The sequence below is a fragment of the Rutidosis leptorrhynchoides genome, chromosome 3 (genome assembly GCF_046630445.1).
Source record: "Rutidosis leptorrhynchoides isolate AG116_Rl617_1_P2 chromosome 3, CSIRO_AGI_Rlap_v1, whole genome shotgun sequence".
NCBI lineage: Eukaryota > Viridiplantae > Streptophyta > Magnoliopsida > Asterales > Asteraceae > Rutidosis > Rutidosis leptorrhynchoides.
The window spans coordinates 240248810-240273402 of record NC_092335.1 but is presented as its reverse complement, the minus strand read 5'-3'; positions in this window follow the sequence as shown (position 1 = coordinate 240273402).

The window sequence follows — 24593 nt, the reverse complement described above, 5'->3', positions numbered from 1 at the left end:
AGTTTAAATCAAATAGGAAAAACAAATATTCGTCTAGACTCTTTACACCTAGTCTTGGATGCATTTAGATTAAGCCCCAGTTATTATCTAACCTATGTGAATTATATAATCAATTCACCTGGAATTCCCCAGTGCAAACACTTCAATTAAGATTACACGACACGGAATTCCCCGTAGCCTAAGACCTCCTAATTGTGACCAAATATTTCGACTGAGATGAAGACTTGAATCGCAATCACACCAACTCTCGTTGTGTGTAATTCACCCCTATTTCGTCTAGCTTTTTGAATTCAATTTACTCTCGTCTCCGAGTAAGCAAACAACAAATTAAGACAAACCAATTGTAAATCTATGTATTAAATTAATGAACTCTCGTCCTATCAAACAAATACACAACCAATTGAATCAAAAAGTCTAGCTTTAATAAGAATCGTTCTTTAATTCAAACAGCAAATCATCATAAATTAAACAAATAACTGATAAGTAGCATCCAACACATAGGTTTATAAGTCTAGACAAACATTAAATAACTTAGCCAATAACCATGGCAACAATAGAAATCAAAATAACAAATAATAAAGAAAACATTGTTTGATAAAATAGAATCAACCTAACACAATGAATCTTGATGAGTGCTGAGATTGATCCTTGAAATCGGAATGATTGGAGCATTAGAGTTACCTTGGAATTCCCAAAAGTGACTGAAAATCTCCCTTAATTCTCTCAAAATCGGCTGCCAAAGAGATAACCCTCATAATAGAAATCTGCACCCTATTTATAGCAAAAGAAATCTGGCCAACACCAAATGCGCGATGCGCAAATAAGTGCGTGGTGCGCACTAACAAACAAAAAACGCTGTTCGAAAATTAATATCTTCTAATCTGTTTTGAGGTAGAACCGCGCGGTGCACACCCCAATGCGCGGCGCGCATAACTCTTTTCAGCAATTCTTGCGCATTTTTAAATATAACAAGTCCTGGTCACGTCCCAAATCCACAAATAACACATAAACTGCTGTAAACGCGCCATAAACACCATAATTCAATCATTTGACACTTCTCGGCTCTCAAATCATAATTTTCCAAATATTAGCGAATAATAACCAAAACCGTATCCGAATGGACTAAAAATAACGGATATTGCCATGATAAATATATGAGAAATGCGCAATATCAGTGCAGCTGGCCGATACCGATGTTGAAATGGCTAAGAACCTCCAAGAAAAAAGGGGTAGAAGGATAGCGCACGTTCCCTTCCAGCATGACTTGCCGATACACGGTGACCTTGCCATCAATAACGTCACACGCGCGCTGATTAGGGAGAGGCGCTATGGGATTCAAATCAGCTAACGGCGGGTACCAATCTACCAACAGCGCGATCTTTCACGCTATCATTACGGACCTAATAACTTAGCAATTCGGGGGCTCACCATTAGAAGAAGAAGATGCCATCTATTAACAATATAGTTAAAATACTGTAAGCGAAAGAAACTAAACGCGCGCTAACCTGAAGAAATTAGAGTCGAAACCAAAGAAGCAACGAGAAGTGAATCGAGAAGAGTTGCGCAAGATCGATGGAAGCAAAGAAGAGTAAAAATGTAGAGAGAAGATAATGAGGTATTTATAAGGGAGTAAAAACACGGAAGACGTCTCAAAGGGAAGTTGAAAATGGGCGGTTAAAAAATGAATGGTGGAGATGCTGCCACGTGTCGGAAAGAAGAGAAGCATGGTGTACGAGGTAACAAAAGACAGCTAAAGTGATAGCACGGTCATTGTAGCAATATGACAAGTGCCGCAAAAAATACCTTGCATTTAATGCAGCAGGACAAAAACATTATTTTAATAAAAGAAGAGCAAGGATAAGGAAGCGCGAGATAAGCAGGCGGCGGCCATAAGTTGAGTTCAACATCATGCGCCATTCTTGCACATAACATTGAACTGGGGGGGACTTAATGATACGCATACCCGATTAGCTCGTGTAGCGCATCAAACATCATCGCTAGGTGAGCCAAGCATGATGCGTGCTAATATGATAAGCGCTATAGTCACTAAGCCGCGTTGTTTCCTCGTCAGCGCAATAGTGACGTATACATGTCAGGCGATGCTGTAGCTAGCAGGGGGTGTATGGCAGGCAAGAGACAGATCCAACAAAACACCTTTTACTTTTGTCGTACCAGCTCACTCACGAAAGTACTATTTGCAGGCCACGATCTTGCTGACACTATTACGTGGCAATAGAAGACAAAAAGGATCGCCCTATAAATAACGGACTCGAATCCACGAAGCAGGGATCTCTTCTTGGAAAACTCACACACATACTATTCTAAGTATCCATGTATGGACTTTCCGCGCTATCTGAGATAGCACAATTGTACCCTCGCTACTAGACTTAAAGCATTTCACTAGACACCCTTGATATACAGGTAACGTGCTATGAACATAAATCCTATAACCCAGCGCGAGCCATCGCTGACCGGACTACCCGCCGATGGTGGGTCTATGTTTAACCACCCCCGCTGAGAACCTCATCTCGCAGGGGGTTATTCACAGTACTTCGGACCGGAGAGTTAAACTCAGTTGACCCTTAAATCCCCCTTCTTTGATGTCAAGCATGGACCGAACCCGACCCGATTATTCTATGCTTGATTACTTTGTCATCCATTTTTACACACACTTCAATTCACTTCTTTCTCTCTCTTTCTACAAAATTAGTCATACTTTCAAGGCCTTCAACTCCGTGCGGGAAACCTAGTACCCGGAGAAGAACGCCGAAGATTGTATTAGGAGCGGTCTGGAGTTTGAAGTTATCACTTTGGTATTCGAAACTCATTTAATCTACTGGTACTTCTCTCCTTTATCTTTATATAATGTCTTCCATTATTATGCTTTGTGATATTGTTGCAATGATTAGCGAGTAGTTATCTTTAGTGTATGCTATGATGTAGTCAGTTATAATGCCAAAATAATATTATGGTTTGTGTAAGTTATCGAGATGCTTTGCGATTATGCTTTAAACTCTATCACTTTTCCAACTAATAGAACGTAGTTATCGGCTCTATTATTGGGAATTCGGGAACTCCGATTCAGAGTACACTATATGTGTCACCCCTTGGTAAGAGAAGTCTATCGGATACAACGTAAGGATGACTGAGGCACACCGGTTGTAGTAAGTCCACCGAGCCTTGGATTCTGACTGAGGACTCTTTCGTAGTGAAACATCTAACTAGATCCATAGTACATTTTCGGTCCTAGTCCATGCTAGTGTATTCACCAAGCATATAAACTTCGTACGTGCACGTTGAAGCACAACGATTATTGTAGGTTGTACCTCTGCAAAGTAAGGTCATGGAACCCGGTCAGTTCTGATTAGTACACTTCACCATAATGTAGTCTTAAGCATTGCACCCCGCTTGAGGGATGCTTAGTTAATTAAGGAACTGTTTGTTTAATCACATAAAGGATTGGACCGTTAGGATAACTGAACGTGTTCATGGAAGTCAAATTTGACTTGGCCATGGTGTTCTTTATGGTTGAACTCTTTTCAAGGGCCTAACTACCTTTTTAAACCCAATCATTAACGAAAGCATCAAAACACATCACGTCTCTCGAATATGGAAAACTCTGTATTCTTTTAATCTTAAGAAAGTTTAGAACTTTGTGGAATGTTAATACGTCACCCAACCGAGTCGCTCAATTGATGAGCCATTTGAACGTGTATTCCTATAGTCAGACTGCACGAGCGTCGGGGGTAAGGGGCGTTGCTGTCTATTCAGAATCTTCAAGCCTAACGCATTACCCAGTGACATGTCTTATGACAGGGGCATTTAGGACTAGTATAATGAATACAAGGTCACTACCTATTCATGATCTAGCATTTCATAATCTCGAAAAAGTAACTGACGAAACCTTAGTATGCACTTATTTTAACCTTATCTGAATTACAAATTTTATTGCATTTACTTTATTTTATCTTATAAACTAGAAAACCCAAAATTAGGTAATAAACCACTACTCCTTCACTTTAGGATTATCTTAAGCTTTAATTATAGGTTCGATTCTACTGATATATTAAAAATACGACCCTAGGTCATACTTCCCTTACTCATAATAAGGAGTAGTACGATTTAGGCCCCGCTAAATATAAATTTAAAACTACCAACCCCCTCTTCGATTGAATGATTCTGACACCCTGCGGCCTGACGACACCTCATAAATAAAACCGCTCATTTTGGTCATATCAACTGTAGGCGACCTGCACAACAAGAGAAAAAGATTTAGTTTAATGGGTTACCCATGTGGTTGGGTTTCTAGTTGACAGTAACAACCTTTTCATCCTCCCTGTGATCTTTCAAAACTTCAGCAGTTCCTGAACTACTTGCCCATTGGGTCCCTCTTTTATTTTCCACATTTGATTTTTGTGTAATGGTTTCTTAAAATAAACATTGTTTTGATCAAACTTTAAATCATTTACTGGTTTAGCCAGATGTGAAGGAATCACCTGCTTTTCGGACTTACTGGAAGTAGGTCTGGAAGACATGTTATTCTTCTGAGGAGAGACTGATATGAAATTACAAAATCATTTTGGTGGACTCATTTCAATTCTCCTCCTGAGTGTTATAAATTTCTTGGGACAATTGAAAGCCCTATGACCCCTCATCCCACAATGAAAACAAGAACGTGTTTCTAAGTCATTTCCCCTGTAGTAAGATTCAAACCTAGGGTTATGGCTATTTGGGGATCTAGGTCTTTGAGGTCTGGGTGGAGACCTACTAGGCATTGGTGATCTTTCAGGGGTCTTAACCGGAGACCTTTTAGCAGGAGGAACATACTTAAGTGGTGAACTACATGTGGTTTTAAGGAAGACCTCCTCCTCAAAACTAGGACCTTTAACAAACTTAATCAGGGATCTATTCCTTATTCTGATTGGACTCTGGTTAACATGATTCTTCGTAATAGTAACTGGCTTGGGATTTGATTTGCCATTACTATTTTCCTTCGATTTATCCCCCTTTTCACCCTCTCCTATAACTATCTTAGGAGTTTCAGTACTAACTACCTGTCACACCCCCAAATCGGGCCTGAGGTAATTGTGACTAATTATATCAAATCACAGTTGTATAAACGAGAACGACTCTACATGAGACGTTTTTTTGAGTTTTGCAGCGGAAGATAAATATGTCTTTAATTGATATGATATGTAATGAAGACTCCAAGCATAGCAAGCAATCATCATCAAAGCAGTAGATATACAGCGAAAGAAATATTTAAGTACCTGAAAATAAACATGCTTAAAAAGTCAACACGAGGTTGAGTGAGTTCATAGGTTTGTCATAAATAATGATTTTAGTAATAGTGTTAGACCACAAGATTTGTTTTCATAAGTAGATCACTCAGATCCAGTCAAGTTGATCTCCCGCAGGATCAAAAAAAAAATTATGCCAGTGCGTGATATTTAGACTAAGCGTTGTTTGCCCCGTGACAAGTTGTTCTGTCCTTGTAGTTTTAATTTCATTATTAAGTAATACAAAGACTTAGTCAAATGTATCGGGGACGTTACTCCCAATAGGCCTATCCCCAATAATTAAGAATGCCGCAGCAATTAAAAATATCACTCTAAGGACTTAGTCGGACATAGCCGGGTATAGCATAGTTTTAACAGTTGGTACTGATATTTAGACTAGACTTTCAAGTTTGCCCCGTAACAAGTTATCTTTTATACTTGTCGGTTGGGGACTTGCTGGTCATAGCCCAACATATCACAGTTTAATAGTTGGTACTTGTATTTAGACTAGACTTTCAAGTTTGCCCCGTAACAAGTTATCGTTTATACTTGTCGGTTGGGGACTTGCTGGTCATAGCCCAACATATCACAGTTTAATATTTGATACGTGTAAAACAGTTATAAAAGTTGCGCATGTATTCTCAGCCCAAAAATATAAAGAGTAAAAGGGATCATATGAAACTCACGAAAAATCAGTTTTAGTATTTGTATTCATTTCATAAAAACATTTATAAAAGTTGTGCCTGTATTCTCAGCCCAAAAATATATAAAAAGGGAGCAGATGAACTCACGAAAAATCAGTTTTAGTATTTGTATTCATTTCATAAAAACAGTTATAAAAGTAGCGCATGTATTCTCAGCCCAAAAATATAGATAAAAAGGGAGCTATGAAAACTTACATTAAATAGCAGTTGAAGTATTCCACGCAAGAAGGAAAGTAAAGCAAGTAGGTGATCTGGATATCAACCTTGAGGTATAACGTTTAATTAGTTAATGTCTAACTTGACATAAAGTATGTTTATTAATATAGCAACTATATTCACCGTGACGGTTTTCGAGAAAAGTTCCTAATTCTCAAAAGTTTCTATTTTTGAAAACCTACTATTTATGAAAAACTTCCACTTATAGTAAGCTTCTAGTTTAAGAATGTTCAGGTTATAATTCTTAACAAAGATGTTGTACAATCTCGCCCAAACTTCATCGCTAACATGCAAGTCACTCGAATGATCTATTGTTACCGAGCGGCCCAGGATCTCTTGACCAGAATCTAAGTCTTGGCATTCGAGATCCACAAGCGTCCCATAATGGTAACAAGGATCACCCTAGGCCACAAGTAGCGGTGATGTTTGTAGTCTTTGTACGCTATCTTTAATTATAACCTTCACGTTAGGTGCGTATATACATATATATTCATTAATTCGATTTTAATTATAACTCCAATATATTAATTCATAAAAATACTTTTATAATTTTTAGTAACATATATTACTAATTATAACATGTTATTTATTTTAATTTTAATTGCATATAATTTATAACATTATTTACATGTTTCGGTAAAAAAAAATAAACTGAAGTAAATAGTAAATAGTAAAAAGTAAAAAGTAAAAAGTAAGAAAAGAATACTTACTAGTAGTAATTCTTCAAAGAGAGAATGAGAGAAATTTTGGTGTGAGTTTGAATGAGAAATGAGGGGTATTTATACTTGAAAAAATTACGTAAAAAGAATAAAATAATTAAAAGAAAAAGAAATATTTTAATTTTTAATGGGATTTTAAAATTCAAAAGTATTAAATGTTAGGTCATGGGATAATGCACAAAATAAAATAATAAAAGTAGTTTTCCATTATAATTTTTAATTAAAAAGTAATTTATTTATTTATTTTATAAAAAAATCATTTATTTTAAGGATTTTTTTTTTATATTTTTTTTTAAAATCAACAAATTGATTTACTACTTTTCCAAGAATATTTGTCAATATTTTTTTTATTCATAATAACAATACTGATAATAAAGATATTAATTATTGATATCTTGTTTAAAAAGGATATTAATAATAATAATATTAATATATCAAATTAATGCATAATTATTTACAAATAATTGTTCGTGAATCGTCAGAATTAGTCGAGGTTAAATGAAATCATATAAAGATTTTTGTTTAAATTTTGCCGAAAATTTACGGGTTGTCACAGTATCCCCCTGTTAATAGAAATTTCGTCCCGAAATTTAGTTGTTGCCATCAGTCGGCGTTGTTTGTAAACAGGTGAGGATATTTTCGTTTTATTTGGTCTTCACATTCCCAGGTATGCTCGGGGCCTTTCATGAATTCCAACTACTAGGATATTGTTTTATTTCTAGTTTTTAAATCTTACGATCCATAAATTCTACGAAGTGTATTTTATTATTAATGCAGAGGTTATCTAAAGGATTTAACAAGAGTGTCATTGATTAGGTTTTCCTCAGAAAGAGATGATGACGTTATACAAGCATTTCAATATACATGAAATGTGTGATGAATAGTAGTGAGCTTATTTAAACCTTGAGCGTTTATGCCACAATATTAGGGTAGATAAAACAGAGAAGAGTTCATGAAAATCATAGTCATGAAATTTGATAGAGATCGTCATTCTTTTCAACAAGAATGATGAATATGAGTTGAAAATTAGAGTTTTATCACCTTTTGAATAATTCGGATAAAACGATTCGATTATAGAAAGAGTATAAATGAAACTATCACAAAAGAGGAAATTAAATGTTTGCCTTAACTTTTGATATAGTTAAAGTTGATTTCTGGAATTCAAGGGATTTAAAGAAAATCTTCATAATCTGTATAAGATTTGATTCTCCGGTAATTACAGAAATTGAGATTTTCTTTGATTAAATGCGGTGAAATTGTCTTGATTGACGTGTTTGGAATTTTGCTATAAATTAGCTTCTTCCGTTTCATTATCTTCACCACTTCTCAATTCATACTTTCTTCCTTAATTCATACTTCCAAAGATTGTGAAAATGCTCCATCCATTTCTTATCCTGGATATTTTTCTGACTATTGTTTCAGTCATTCTTCTTTTTCATTTACCACCAGAGGAATTTATTTTCTTCTACTTTTATCTTGGGATTATAGTGTTTTTAATTCTCCCGTGTCTTTATGTCGCTATACGTATTGATATACATGGTTTGTAATTTCGGTATCGTTATCGGGCTTTATATTTTCCCTTATATGTCGAAGCTCTTTGCCTTTTTATTCTCCTCTCGACTCTAAGTAAAGCGAGTAATGGTCCAGAGTTTGTAGGTATGAAGTTTTGAATGAACATAATGTTCTAAGCAGGAAGGAACGTAATATCATGATTTGATTTGTTATATTACAAGAATTACTGAGGATAGAACTATCAAGAATATATGTTCTTGATATTTTCAGAGATGAAGTAGAATGTAAGAGTCGTGTTACATGGCAAATGATGATTATAAAGTCTATGAATCATCATCTTCCATTAAAAAGTTAGCATGGCTTACTGTAATATAATCACGTTGGCCTGACGTCATTATATTATACTAACTCATGCTTCAATTCCCAACACTTCTTCAAAACATTTATAATTTAAACTTGAATATAGAAACTAAAACAGTTTCCTTTATGATGTGATAAAGTTATCGCAAAGAGATAATTAATTGCGGACAAGAATCGTTATAAAGATATCTTCAGAAATATAGAGGATATTTATAACGAAAGATACGGTGATATCTTAGAATTTCTAAGATCGAAGGATGATAAAGAAGATTTGTCCGTAAAGGTTTAGAGTCAGGGGCAAGGTATTCGTTGATGACTTCATCAGATACTGAATCGTTTGGATTCTTTGAAGGCAGATTTAATCTTTGTAATTTGTCCACAGCCTCCTTCATAGTTTGCTCAATCCGTTTTCCAGTTCCAAATCTGAGCTTATACCATTCTTTATCATCAAACTTTTGGCCCTTAAGACCTTCTACAATTTTGTTGTTTCCTTTGCATTTAATGCAGTCATATTTGAATCTTCGATTATCAATGGTTTCAAGAAATTTTATTTTTAGATGATTAAACGCTGATTGTAATCGTCAACGGATCTAATGGTTAACGAATAGGTATTATTGATTTTAAAAGTAATGAATGATAATTTCGGTGGTTTGATATGATAATTCATCATAGAATATGAATGAATACAATTCATGAGAATCAGAATTGAAGAATGTAACATATTAATGTAAGATATAAATATTTCTAGGGTATTACCTACCCGTTAAAATATTTTCACAATTAACAGTTTGTACAAGAGAGTTTTAATTACAGTCTTTATGAAAATGTACGTACATATATATTTTCCTTCAGATGTAATCATGGATTTAATGAGTTAATATAATATTAAGCTCATTTGATTTACGGTTAAAACGAGAATGAATAATCTCCAAAACCTTAGAGAGTTCATAATTGTCGCGAAATATTTCGCTAATGAAGTTATGAATCAATACATTCACCGTTACACTTGATTTATTATGAAATGGAGTTTATTGTGCTGAAGCAGTGATTAACGACTGTTAAGTCATTTAATGAAGGATGTACATCATAGCATATTAGTGATATGAATCAACCAAGTAGTACATACTATTTAAGAGTTACACGTAATAGCTTAGTACGAAAAGATTTATTATTGTTCCAAATCATATATATATAAAGTATACATATATAATTCTTCACGAAGAATGAGTCAATACATCTTAACTCATTATTAGTAATATTCATTGGTATCTTTGGGGAGTATGATGTTGATATCCGAGGTACCGAGTGTGATGTTGAGGCGTTGGGTTGCGGATGTTGTTGTTGTTGGTGGTGATGATGGTACTGGTGGTGCTGGTTATGCTGCTGGTGCTGCTGATGCTTGTAGAATTCGCACCATATTCTCTAGAGCCACCACTCGAGCGCGAAGCTCATTGACTTCTTCTACTATTCCAGGATGATTGGCGGTTGGAACAAGGGGGTGAATAAGATCAAGAATCTTCGATATTATATATTCGTGACGGGATACCCTGGAAAAAGAGAGAAAATGGTGTTTCGGACTGGTTCGTCGGTAAGTGCTTCAGGTTCTTCGCCAAGAGGTGAATTCGGTTGGTGGAAGGGATCACCTTCTTCTTGCCTCCATTGATTGAGTCGGCTACGAACCCATCCCCAATTCATCCAAAATAGATGATGGCTGATTGGTTCGTTTGTTCCGGTTACGCTGCCGTTGGAGCTCGAGGAGTTCGAGAAATTCATATTATGTGTTTGGAATAGGGTTTGATATGAAATGAATACTGAATGATATATTTGTCTCCTTGAATACGTATATATAGTAAAAAGATTTTCATAATTTAAAGAGGAAATTTAGGAAAAGTGTTAGACAAAGTTTATTGGGATATATATGATAAGATATGATTTGTCTATACTCCAATAATGGCAGTATGACGTGTCGAGATTATAAAATGATAAGTATGTAATCTAATAATCTTTCGATTAAAGACTTTCAATTCGTATACTGTGATAACCCAATGACATTTTTCGGTTCGCAAACCGATGCATAAAGGTATAACGCATATAGGTACGTGATATAACAGGGAGTTATATACGTTTGAATATGAATAGTAACAATTATAGGAGTTTCAAAAATCATGGATAATATTTCATGTAATACATATGTAATACACAAAACCATGATAGATGACATAGGAATGTCAAGAATTTCAGAAATCATGGTGTCGCATTTAAATGTGGTGGCGTAATTGGATAATACTTAGGGAAGTGAGCAGAGTTCTTAGGTTGGCTCGGCATTCTAAGATAAGTAAAGTTTCTAAAGTATAGTGTAGCATTTAACAGTTAAAGGCAACAAGTAAAGGCACTACGGTCAAGGAAAGTTGTAGTCCTACATTGCTAAGGTACCTAATTGTATAAGGCACACATAAAATGCAATCCTGGTTCTCTACAACAACCTGCTCTGATACCAATCTGTCACACCCCCAAATAGGACCTGGGGTAATTGTGACTAATTATATCAAATCACAGTTGTATAAACGAGAACGACTCTACATGAGACGTTTTGTTGAGTTTTGCAGCGGAAGATAAATATGTCTTTAATTGATATGATATGTAATGAAGACTCTAAGCATAGAAAGCAATCATCATCAAAGCAGTAGATATACAACGAAAGCAATATTTAAGTACCTGAGAATAAACATGCTTAAAAAGTCAACACGAGGTTGAGTGAGTTCATAGGTTTGTCATAAATAATGATTTTAGTAATAGTGTTAGACCACAAGATTTGTTTTCATAAGTAGATCACTCAGATCCAGTCAAGTTGATCTCCCGCAGGATCAAAAAAAAATTTATGCCAGTGCGTGATATTTAGACTAAACGTTGTTTGCCCCGTGACAAGTTGTTCTGTCCTTGTCGTTTTAATTTCATTATTAAGTAATACAAAGACTTAGTCAAATGTATCGGGGACGTTACTCCTAATAGGCCTATCCCCAATAATTAAGAATGCCACAACAATTAAAAATATCACTGTAGGGACTTAGCCGGACATAGCCGGGTATAGCATAGTTTTAACAGTTGGTACTGATATTTAGACTAGACTTTCAAGTTTGCCCCGTAACAAGTTATCGTTTATACTTGTCGGTTGGGGACTTGCTGGTCACAGCCCAACATATCACAGTTTAATAGTTGGTACTTGTATTTAGACTAGACTTTCAAGTTTGTCCCGTAACAAGTTATCGTTTATACTTGTCGGTTGGGGACTTGCTGGTCATAGCCCAACATATCACAGTTTAATAGTTGATACATGTAAAACAGTTATAAAAGTTGCGCATGTATTCTCAGCCCAAAAATATAAAGAGTAAAAGGGATCATATGAAACTCACGAAAAATCAGTTTTAGTATTTGTATTCATTTCATAAAAACAGTTATAAAAGTTGTGCATGTATTCTCAGCCCAAAAATATATAAAAAGGGAGCAGATGAACTCACGAAAAATCAGTTTTAGTATTTGTATTCATTTCATAAAAACAGTTATAAAAGTAGCGCATGTATTCTCAGCCCAAAAATATAGATAAAAATGGAGCTATGAAAACTCACATTAAATAGCAGTTGAAGTATTCCACGCAAGAAGGAAAGTAAAGCAAGTAGGTGATCTGGATATCAACCTTGAGGTATAACGTTTGATTAGTTAATGTCTAACTTGACATAAAGTATGTTTATTAATATTGCAACTATATTGACCGTGACGGTTTTCGAGAAAAGTTCCTAATTCTCAAAAGTTTCTATTTTTGAAAACCTACTATTTATGAAAAACTTCCACTTATAGTAAGCTTCTAGTTTAAGAATGTTCGGGTTATAATTCTTAACAAACATGTTGTACAATCTCGTCCAAAATTCGTCGCTAACATGCAAGTCACTCGAATGATCTATTGTTACCGAGCGGCCCAGGATCTCTTGACCAGAATCTAAGTCTTGGCATTCGAGATCCACAAGCGTCCCATAATGGTAACAAGGATCACCCTAGGCCACAAGTAGCGGTGATGTTTGTAGTCTTTGTACGCTATCTTTAATTATAACCTTCACGTTAGGTGCGTATATACATATATATTCATTAATTCGATTTTAATTATAACTCCAATATATTAATTCATAAAAATACTTTTATAATTTTTAGTAACATATATTACTAATTATAACATGTTATTTACTTTAATTTTAATTGCATATAATTTATAACATTATTTACATGTTTCGGTAAAAAAAATAATAAACCGAAGTAAATAGTAAAAAGTAAAAAGTAAAAAGTAAAAAGTAAGAAAAGAATACTTACAAGTAGTAATTCTTCAAAGAGAGAATGAGAGAAATTTTGGTGTGAGTTTGAATGAGAAATGAGGGGTATTTATACTTGAAAAAATTAGGTAAAAAGAATAAAATAATTAAAAGAAAAAGAAATATTTTAATTTTTAATGGGATTTTAAAATTCAAAAGTATTAAATGTTAGGTCATGGGATAATGCACAAAATAAAATAATAAAAGTAGTTTTCCATTATAATTTTTAATTAAAAAGTAATTTATTTATTTATTTATTTATTTTATAAAAAAAATCATTTATTTTAAGGATTTTTTTTATATTTTTTTTTTAAAATCAACAAATTGATTTACTACTTTTCCAAGAATATTTGTCAATATTTTTTTTATTTATAATAACAATACTGATAATAAAGATATTAATTATTGATATCTTGTTTAAAAAGGATATTAATAATAATAATATTAATATATCAAATTAATGCGTAATTATTTACAAATAATTGTTCGTGAATCGTCAGAATTAGTCGAGGTTAAATGAAATCATATAAAGATTTTTGTTTAAATTTTGCCAAAAATTTACGGGTTGTCACACTACCCCTTTTTCCTTGTCTTGTTTGGTCATAGTCGATGGGGGTTCAAGTTAGTCCTCTCCAAATTGTTTCTCAGGTGGTGCGAAACTATAGTCATGTTCAAACGGGAGAGGACACTGCTTATAGTCAAACCCATTTCCCTTTCCTACTTCAGTCTGAAAGTACTCTAACACAAAAGCAGATCGCTTAAAATAAACACTTTATCTATTTCTGTTTCATAGCTAATCCGTAACAATTCTTTTTCTCTCTTAAGGGTATGTTTCTCAGCGATATACTTCATGATTGTTTGAGTATTTAGCATCACATTAGATTTCAGATCAGTCACATGATCCGCTAGAGTTTTAATAACCTCCCGAACCTCCTTCTCTCTACTTTTATAGAACACGTTATCATCATATTGCCTCCTAAGTGTCTCACTATTTTTCTTTAGAAAGGCATTTTCCTTTTCTAAGGTAGCACACTTATTACATTTAAGATAAATATCAGTCAATTGCTTAATCTGCTCTTCTAGTTTAACACATATACTACAGGTAAAAACAGATTCACTAAGGTCTTTAAGCTTGTGTTCTAAACTAACACAATTTTCATAAATAGTATTAGATTCAGATTGTACCTTTGATTTGTTCGATGAATATGCCATGAAAGCATAGAGACACGTGACTTTGTCACCATCTGGACCAGATTCTGATTTAGACACCGATTCGGATTCTGAATTAGAGCTATCTGACCCAATTTCCAAGCTTCCAAACTGCTTACCATTAACCATATCAGCCACCTTATCAACCTTACCCTCATCTTTATCAACATTACTTCTTGACGGTTGATCTTCATTCTCACAAGATTTTCACGATCCCTCGTATGAGGATGATGACTCACTATCAGCCCACATATCACCATCATTGTGCTTTGCCCACTTAAATTTTCCAGTCACTCTTTTGTTTACAATCCCTCGACGCAGAAAATTTTCCCAGTACCACGCTTGCTCAATTCGATGTTCCATTTTACACATATAACACTTGCAGAATTTATCTCTACCAACACATCCCATATTCTCTCTCTCAGCCTACTCTTTCTGAAATTCCTCTTAAGTCATCTGAACCCTCACCACAATAGCAGGATGATCGTACGCATCAGTCACATCAATTGACCAGTCATACACCTCGTCCTCATATGTTGCAGCTAAAGCTTTGGATGACTCGTCAGTAATTGGAATGTTGACCTTGTTCTTGGGTTCCCTATTTTGATTATGAAATGGGTTGTGAGAACCTGGCTATTTTGGTTTACTTCAGTTTCTTTTAAAATGTCCCAACTCGTTGCAGTTGTGGCATCTTACCTTGTTCATATCAAAGCCAAATTTAGTATTCCTGTTGACACCCAAAGTCTTCTCACCAGTTTTCTGTAAATACCTCTTAGCTCTACAAATGACACTACCCAGAGCCCAAAGGATGTCCATTTTCTCCATTTCATTCTCATCAATCTGTTCATAGTCTTCGACTTCCTAATGACTATTCCCAATATAACCATTCAGTAGATCATTATATGAGTTCACGACCATTGCCACTAATGTCTTGTCCTCTTCTACCCTCTTAATTGTTCTCAAATGAATGTTAGCAGTTTTTAGTATCTCGAAACTCTCGTCTTTGCATGAGGTGGTATGATGGAGAACACTCTGTGGAGCAGGAGTAACATAACTGGAGGTTAGTGTCTGACTGTTAGAAGTGAACGCAGTTTGAAGAGTTGCATGTTTCTTGTCGAATCCTATAGCAGGTGCTTTGTAAGCAGTTCTCTTCAAACGTTCCTGCAATTCAAGTTCCTTGTCCTGTAACTTGGTAACAAAGCTACTAAAAGAATTAACCACTATAATACAAGTAGTCTCAGTTTGTTGAACAATCAGATCCTACTTAACAGGCAAACCCTCATGAAAGCACTGCACTATTTTCTTGTTAGTGAAGGTGATATCAAACCTCTTTCATTCAGTCAACAAATGACGGAATCTAGTAACAACAGCCTCTAAAGCCTCATCTTGCTATACCGCAAACTGCTTTCACTATTTCTTTAAAATTTTACCTTTACTTTTCCTGTATTCAGCACTGCCCTCAACACCACTCTTAATAGCATTCCAGAAACCATACGAGGTTGTATGTATCTCAAACTGATGAAAAACCTCCTTTGAGAGATTATGTGTAAGATGACTGTAAGTCTTGCATTCCAGGCTATAAGTATCTCTCTCAGCAGCAGTAAGTTTCGTTGGTGTTTTGGTTCACTGAGTTCTTTCTCAGCGAACTTGTATTCTTCTTTCAAACAACTGTACATGCGAGTGTCGATTCCATTAAGTGAAATGAGAAATCTCAGTTTCCATTCTGCATAGTCATCTAAAGATTCAAGTCTAGGAACCCTATTGATACTCCCTATTTCATTCTCAATCAGTAACAGTTTATGGAGATCATAGGAGCAGGCCCCGATGAAAGCTGATTGAGTTTCATGAAATTCAGTAGTTTCAAACATTGCATTCGTACGGTTATAATACACGGTTTCACTAAAATAACACGGATGCAAGAATAACACGGATGTAAGACACGAATGTAAAATCACACGGATGCAGGTGTATTCGGGTGAAACTAGTACGGATGCAAGGTGTATCCGTACGGTTGCAGGGTAAGGTACGGTTGCACAACATGAATGTAGAGGTTCACGGTTGTATGTCACGGATTAAAACTAACACGGATGCAAAGTTGTATCCGTACAGTTGTAGTATCCAAGTGATGTATCTGTACGGTTACAGGGTGTAACCGTGCGGTTGTGTTCTTGTCGAATTCTGGGCAGAAAACTGCACCAAAACTAGGGTTTAGGGTTTGATACGATCTAGCACTTCAATCTTGATCAAAATACTTAATGTTTCACATTCAAACCACCACTTTTGATCTGTTTAACACTTTTGATTAACAAAAACATTGATTTTAACGTTAAAAAGTCAAGATTTAGTGATTTCTTTCAAAAATGCCAAAAACTTTAAAACGATTTTGACTAAAACTCGATCGATTAATGATACCAAAAGCTCTGATACCACTTATAGGAACGATTAAATGGTATTAATCGATCAAATCTTTAATATCGAGTGCGGAATAACTCGATATTGGGTTTTATATAAAAAACAACTCTAATACTTATGATCTAGTTGATTAAATCGACTTAAGAACGATATAGATCAATCAAACAGAGTGCTAGACTTTCAGAGAATCGAATACACGGGTAGGGAATGGTTTTGTTTCGTAACCCTAACAATGAACCCGAAATCAACAATAAATAAGGTCTGCACGAGCAACCGTATAATTGCAGGAAGCAACCGTGCGGTTGCACTTTGTACCAGTACGGATGCAACCTGCATCCGCGCAGTTACCCCATTAGTAAGTATATTAACGTAAAACGTATACAATTGCTTATTCAAGTACTTACAAGTCATAATCTACACGAATACTCAATAATGAACTCGGGACTCACTTTCATGCACTAACAAAAAGCTTTGGCAATGGGCCTGAAAGGGAATATATACAACTGGCCTAGATTTTTTTAAAAGCTTTTGAGACTAGACTCGAGCCTTCTCTCTTTGGGGCAAACAAATATATAAAGAATAATGGGTGAATCTTATATTTCCTCCTCTTATCGTATACGGAGTACAATATACCTAACTAAGTATAATATCAAATATACTCAAACTTAATATTAAAATCTTTCTTATTTGCTTATTTCATTACAAAATTTAATCAAGCCCTAAACTCTAAACTCTTAATCCTAAACTCTAAACTTTAAACCATAAACTCTAACATTAAACCCTATATGATAATTCTCAAACCCTAAATTTTAAACTTTGAACCCTAACGCTAAATCGTAATCCTAAATTCGAAATCCTAAACTTTAAACGTTAAACCCTAATGATCAATAAAATTTGGACTAGTAGTTTTTAAGATTTTTAAAATTTTTATTTAATATTATAATTTAGTAACAGGTATATATGATGCATTTAATTGATTAAAGTAGGTATATGTGATATTCACTTTAAGTTGATAAATATGTGATTTAAAAGGTTAAGAAGGGTATGATAAAATTTTGAAAAAAGATATCTTTAAATCTATCTATCTATATCTATATTATATATAATAATAAGTCTTTTTTTCCCTAATCATTCTTAAAAAATTTAAAATAGAGAAGAAGTGACCATTAGATTAGAAACTAACTTTCAATATCAACCATTGCATCAAATGATCACTCAACATTTGTCTCTCTCCTCAAATTCAATTATTTAATGACCATAATACCCTTTTATTCCACAAAAATAATACGGGTGTTTTTCCACAAAAATAATACGGGGTTTCTATCTTTTCTCATTATTCACCATCACCATTCAAAAATCAGCCAGAAACATCTAATTATTCAAAATAACATTATGGTTCTTCATGATCAGATGCAGATCCATATTATTTCGTGATTGAAAAAAGGCAAAACACACGAAGCATTAGGGTTCACGATTTAATTAGGAATATAAATTAGTTTATTCAGTCTTTTTTATCATGTAGGTGACGAGTCGGAGTCTAGAAATGTGCAAAAAAACCATGACCACGAGGAGTATTTCCTATCGTGTATGGATGCATCATGACTGGTTATTGCGTTTGTGTACAGTCCAAATTCTTTGTATTCTCATATTTTATTAATCTTGTGGCATCTTGCAGAAGGGGAATGTAATATATTATGCACAAAAGGAGAAATTCTTTGTATTCTCATATTTTATTAATCTTGTGGCATCTTGCAGAAGGGGAATGTAATATATTATGCACAAAAGGAGAAAGGATGTTAAGCTTGTGCCTTTGGGGTTAGGTACAATCAATTGATTACAAAAACGCCGCGAAGTTCAATAAAATTGTGTATGTTTTGTATTTCTTATCCTGAAGTTCATTATCTTGATAGGGTTTGAATCACTTCAATGAGATCTTGCAAGTGGCGGATGGTATTATCCTTTCTCTTTCGAATTTTAATCAAAATATTATATATGTGCTTCGATTTATAAACTTAAAATGGATTATTCACCTGAGTGTAAAGTCTTTGCATTATGTGTGCAAAAAAAGAAACTTTAGTCCAAATATTTACTATTGGTGGTAAAATGGGTGATCTGGAAAATGTAATAGACTGGGTTAAGGTCTAAACATGCACTTCTACTACGGGTCAAGCGGACTTGCAAAAACTTGTTTGAACATGTGGTTAGTAACCTGGTTTTAAGATATGAAGTTTTATAGAAAGTCAAGGGCAGATAATATATTCGTACGAATTATAATAGTTTGATTCGCCAGACCTGTTTGGACTATGTTCAAATGAGTATCATTTTCTTATGTAGACCCACGTTGAATCGTTAAAGATAAAACATAAGCCATATTGACCCATTTTTACATTAATGATTCAAAATTTAAACCCTCACTTCATCAGTTACCTTATGTTATCTTCTCCAAATACCAAAAGGCAAACTGGCGATTGCGCAAGCTACACGATAATATGCTCAGGTATGTCAATCTTGACTCATATTTGACCCGTTGACCAACCATCAATTCTTTTACATATCTTTAACTTTCTTTTTTTTTCTTTTTTTTTTAATAGTATTCACATATTATATATGCTAGATAAGACATACCTTATCTTTTATCTATACATGATCTTATGTTAAAAAAGGTTGCTTGAGTCGTCAGATAATCTGAACTTCCGATAATTACCTCTTACGGAAGTAAGCCTCTTTTCAGTCATTCACGTATTTCACTAGAATTGTAATACCCATATGTATAAATATTAAATAATGCTACTTTCAGTCATAATTCTGAATATTGTTGCTTTCAACGATTCAAGAACAGAACTCATTAATTTATATTGTAATATTTTCAATTTTCGTTACATGATGTTGATCTCAATGTTCAACAACTTCTGATTTTGTAGTGAAACTTTCACTCACACATGTGCGCTTATACAGTCTAGAGATATTTGAACGTTTTATTTGTAAATGGAACACAGGCACTCTGTGAATAAAAAGAAAGATATTTTGTCCCGCACGAAAGATGAAAATAATGTATATGTGTTTTCGAACAAAACTGTTATCAAAATTGGTAAGGTCTTTGTTCTATTCTTAGCATCATCCAAAACTCTGAGCATGTACCTGCTTTTGATGAAATGGCCAAGAAACTGAAACAAGATCACATAGATTTGGTAACGTTTCTCCTTTATATTTTCTTCATTATTTTCAGACATTTTGTAAAGAGGAGCTGATAAGAAAAGATTGGATGGTGACAGTAACTTCATAGCAGCTCACGTTTTCTGCAACCTCACACAACTTGGTTTGGATCTCGCGTAACATAAGTCGGGTGATAACATTAATTTTAGGGATGAAGATGCCAATAGGTTTTCCGAAGAAGATGCATATCACTAAAGAAAAGGTAGAATCACATGTCTTTAATGAGTAGTTCACATTTTCAATCAAAAATCTGATGTAGTACAATGATATTAATAATCATGCACTGATTGATATTACGATGTAGTCAAGTGTTTTACATTACTTTTTGCTTGAGTTACTTGTCTACCATAACTTTTTTATATAATCCCGCGAAATCGCGTGTTATAAACTAGTATTATATAAAAATATACTGTATCTAATGTTTATGGCTGGTAGATAATAATAATAACTAGGGGTGTAAGTTTAGTTTCACTGAGGCGAAAAGCAAACGAATGAAGTTGAAATAGTAATTGAAAAAAAGAAAAAAAATATGAAATTACTAAAATACCCATGTATATACAGTTGTAAATGTTATTACGTTACTGTTCACAAAAAGATTATAGTAATTAACCATGGTGCACTATTAGTTGTCGTTTGTTTTTCAGTCTACAAATCTTATTATGTTATGTTTTTATTGCAAATTGTTTGTTTTTCAAAGACATAAGATAAAATAATGTCTTATTCGGTCTACAAACTCGCAGACTTAAAAATATGTTTCTTAGTACTGTATGCATACAGTGGCTAATCAATTCGGGCTCCATCTTTTTTTCCCCTTAAAATGATAGAGAGGGTATTGGTTAATTACACCTCTCCTTTTCGGTCAACTGCTGCCAATCATGGTTTTTTTTTTTTTTTTTTTTTTTTTTCATTTTTGCACTTAATTTGGCATGCACACTCTGAAGAATTCACTAAACTCGAATTTAAGATTTATTTAAAGTTTAAGATTTTTAAGATATAAAATAAATTAAAGTATAAATGTGAGTATTATTAACCCTTATATATTAATTAAAAGTCCCTTATATACTAAAAGTCATGATGGAATGTGTAGTTTTAGTTGTTTTAGAATGTAGTTTTGCGTTTGCGTTCACACTACACCCGGTCCCTAAACTTCCACTTACTTTACACAACGACCCTTCGAGTTTACGCTTTAACGTGGGTAAAAAGCGTAATTATATAATTTTATTAAATAAAAGAAACTAACTCCACCCGAATTTTTAACGAGCCCTATATTCTCGCTCGGTGCGAGTTAAATTTTTCCGAGACCACCGTTCAACTCGAAAAGGTCTCACGGACCCAACAGGACTAACTATGCGCGAAACGGAGACTTTTAAAAAAACGCTTAACACAACGACAGCCCGTATCTTTATGTTCGTCGCAAGCTAAATTTTCCCGACAGCACCGTTACACTCGAAAATTTTTTATGAACAAAATGAAACTAACTATGTTCGAAACGGACACTTTTTAAAAAACGTTTAAGACAACGAGATCTAAAACGGCGCTTAAGACATGAGTCGTTTTCCCCTCTGTAAATACACAACGCTACGTTACATATGAATATACAAGCCGAAAGCCCCCGCTGCATCGCGCGGGCCGGGCCCGGACTAGTTTTAATTAAAACATGAAAATGAAGTGTTACTGTATGTGTGTACATATGGTTCGAGCACAATAACTTTTGAAATCTAGAGCATCTGAGTTGCACCACTTGTCTTCGTCACAAGGAATAATAAAGAAATATATTTTGAAGATCCTAATTATAACATTGGACTCCAGTTTATAAAACGTGGAGTATTGGGAGTGGGAGGGGAGTGGGAGTGGAGTGGTGACGACGTGAATCACAACCAGGCAAAAGTTAAAAGCAGGAGCGATGTAGCAATGTAGACAGTGTCAAACTTGACACATTGTCTCATATGATATGATTAATGATTATACACCGACTATATAGGGTAAAAATTGAGACACACCCCTTGTCAATTCACAGTGACAATTTGACTTTCCTTTTTAGCTTACATTTAAATTTATATTATATATTATATTAATTAAATCACTCTTTTTTGTTTTAGTATCTTTTTACTCCATATTGTACTTATTTAAACGACAAAACATCAAGGTTAGTCCTCATAGTTTTTTTTTTATCAAAAATCAAATTTAGACTTAAAGTTTAAATCGATCATGATTGGTCTCAAGTTTTTATGTTTGTACACATTTGATCCCATAATTAACCGCTCGTTAATCCAAACCAATTAACTGAATCACGTGACAAAAACATGCTGAGCAATATGATCATTTTACATTTAGGGTCTGTTCCAGAGATTTTTATTGGAAGGAAAAGAAAGGAACCAGGAAGAAGTAAAAAAAAAAAAATGGTGTTCTTAAGTTTTGGTTGGAAAGAAAGTGAAGGAAATGGATTGATTATTTTGCCTAATTTCCTTCCCAATATTTCCTTCCAAATTTGGAAGGATCTCACTCACCTGCCTTTCATTCCCCTTCATCTCATTTCTTTTCTTTTATATATGAACTCTGAAACAAAGCCTTAATCAATGTTGTAAAACTCGCGATTCGGGGAGAACTCGGCTAGAGGTTTGAGGAGTTCTCGGCGACTCGGTGAGAACTCGGGGAAGAACTCGGATGTTGACTTTCGTTGACTTTTTAATATAAATGTATAAATATTCTAATTTATGTAGATATATTATATATATTAGCTACAAATTAATATAAAGATATACAGTTTGATTAAATATAAAGTTTGATTAGATAGATATAAATCATTAGTTATAATTGGATGGGTTAAGTTGTACTACCTCCGTCCCATTACAAGTGTCCACTTACTTTTTGCACACAGTTTTAGGAAATCCCACTAACTTCATTCTCCACCAATCAGAAATCTTCACTCTCCAGAATAACCTCTTCTCATTGGTTAATATACAAAGTGGACATTTGATATGGGACGTCCCAAAATAGAAAGGTGGACATTTGAAGTGGGACGGAGGGAGTATTTGTTTAATATTTAATAATGAGGTTGAAAGGAAAATTAAACTTGAGGGGTTAAAATGTATGACAATTAAACTTTGAGGGGGGTTTTTATGTAAATTGAATTGGATAAAAACCTAAAATAACTATACGATCTTCTTCATCTATTATTTTCAGCCGCTACTGTACGTTCTCTCCCATTTCCATCTATTATTATCAATTTTTATCGATGCAATCTTTTATCGATCATAATATCTGTTCGTTCTTCTTCATCTCTTCAGTACTACTTCTTCGATTCTTTAACCTGCTAAGTATATAGACCTATCGATTCCGCTCATCAAATCGATAATTGGTCGCTTCTGTGCGAAAGAAGAAGAAAATAGTAGCGGCCTGTAGTCGCCAAAGAAGAAGAAAATGTGATGCTGTTGAAGAAACCCTAGAAAAAGAACGTATATTACCTTTTTAGATGCGTTGACTTTTTTGACCGATTTTTTGGAATTCTCTAACCGATTACTCGTTAAGCTCTTCCAGCCGATTAATCGCCGATTACTCGGCCGAGTAATCCAAGTTTTGCAACACTGGCCTTTTGCAACACTGGCCTTAATACATCAAACCCACATAATAAACCCAGTGTACCCCCGCCCACTTTTCATCTAGTTTTCTGATGTTTGAAACTGACTCCATAACCACATTCATCATCTCAAAATTCAATAGGCACATAAAAAAATTCAATCATACAAGAACCAGTTGTAAACTAAGATTTAGTGATATGCTTTTCACCAAGATTTGATGATAATTTTCTCCTAGATTCGGTGTTTGGTAGTGAGAAGTCGGTATAATAACTACTAGTTTGATTGTTTACTTTGCTGAATGATCCTCAAACGCCTCGTTCTTTGATCAAATCTACACACAAATCAAACTGATGAAGTTGATCAACATAATTCAATAAATTGATCCTATAACACCTCTTGAACTTATCTAAGTGTAATTAATTCTCAAAATCAAACTTGAATTTTGATCTAGCATGAAGAACAGAGCGTAAGTTTAAAACAAACAAAAAAATAAATCAAAACTCAATCGATGCTTCGAATTAATCTTATAACACGTAGATGATTCTAAATCAGATTTCTAACACTCGTTGAACGATTTCAGATCCTAAAAACAAACGATTAATCCTAATTTTGATTTCAAGTTTTTGGTATAACAACTTTGACTTTTTAGTGCAAACTTTGACTAGCGAATTAAAGATCAAAAGGAAGTATTATAACCTCAAAATTCGCAAAAACGTTCACGATATGATTGTGAGCAACTCTAATTTTTTTAGTTTTCGTTGAATGTTTCTGGATTATTCCGTGGACCTACATCGTTCTGTCTTTTCGATCAACGAAGATCACAATCTAGATCGAGGTGAATTTAAATCTGTTAATCAATTATGATGATTGAAGAAGCTTTGTTTGATGCTTAGGAACTCAGATCTGGTCTCAGTTTGATGTTTAATCACCTAAATGATGAATGCCTAATTTTATAGATGAGAATGATTGACGAAAGTGATGATGAACAATGAATCTTGTTTCAGGAATATGAATATGAATATGAATTTGGTAGATT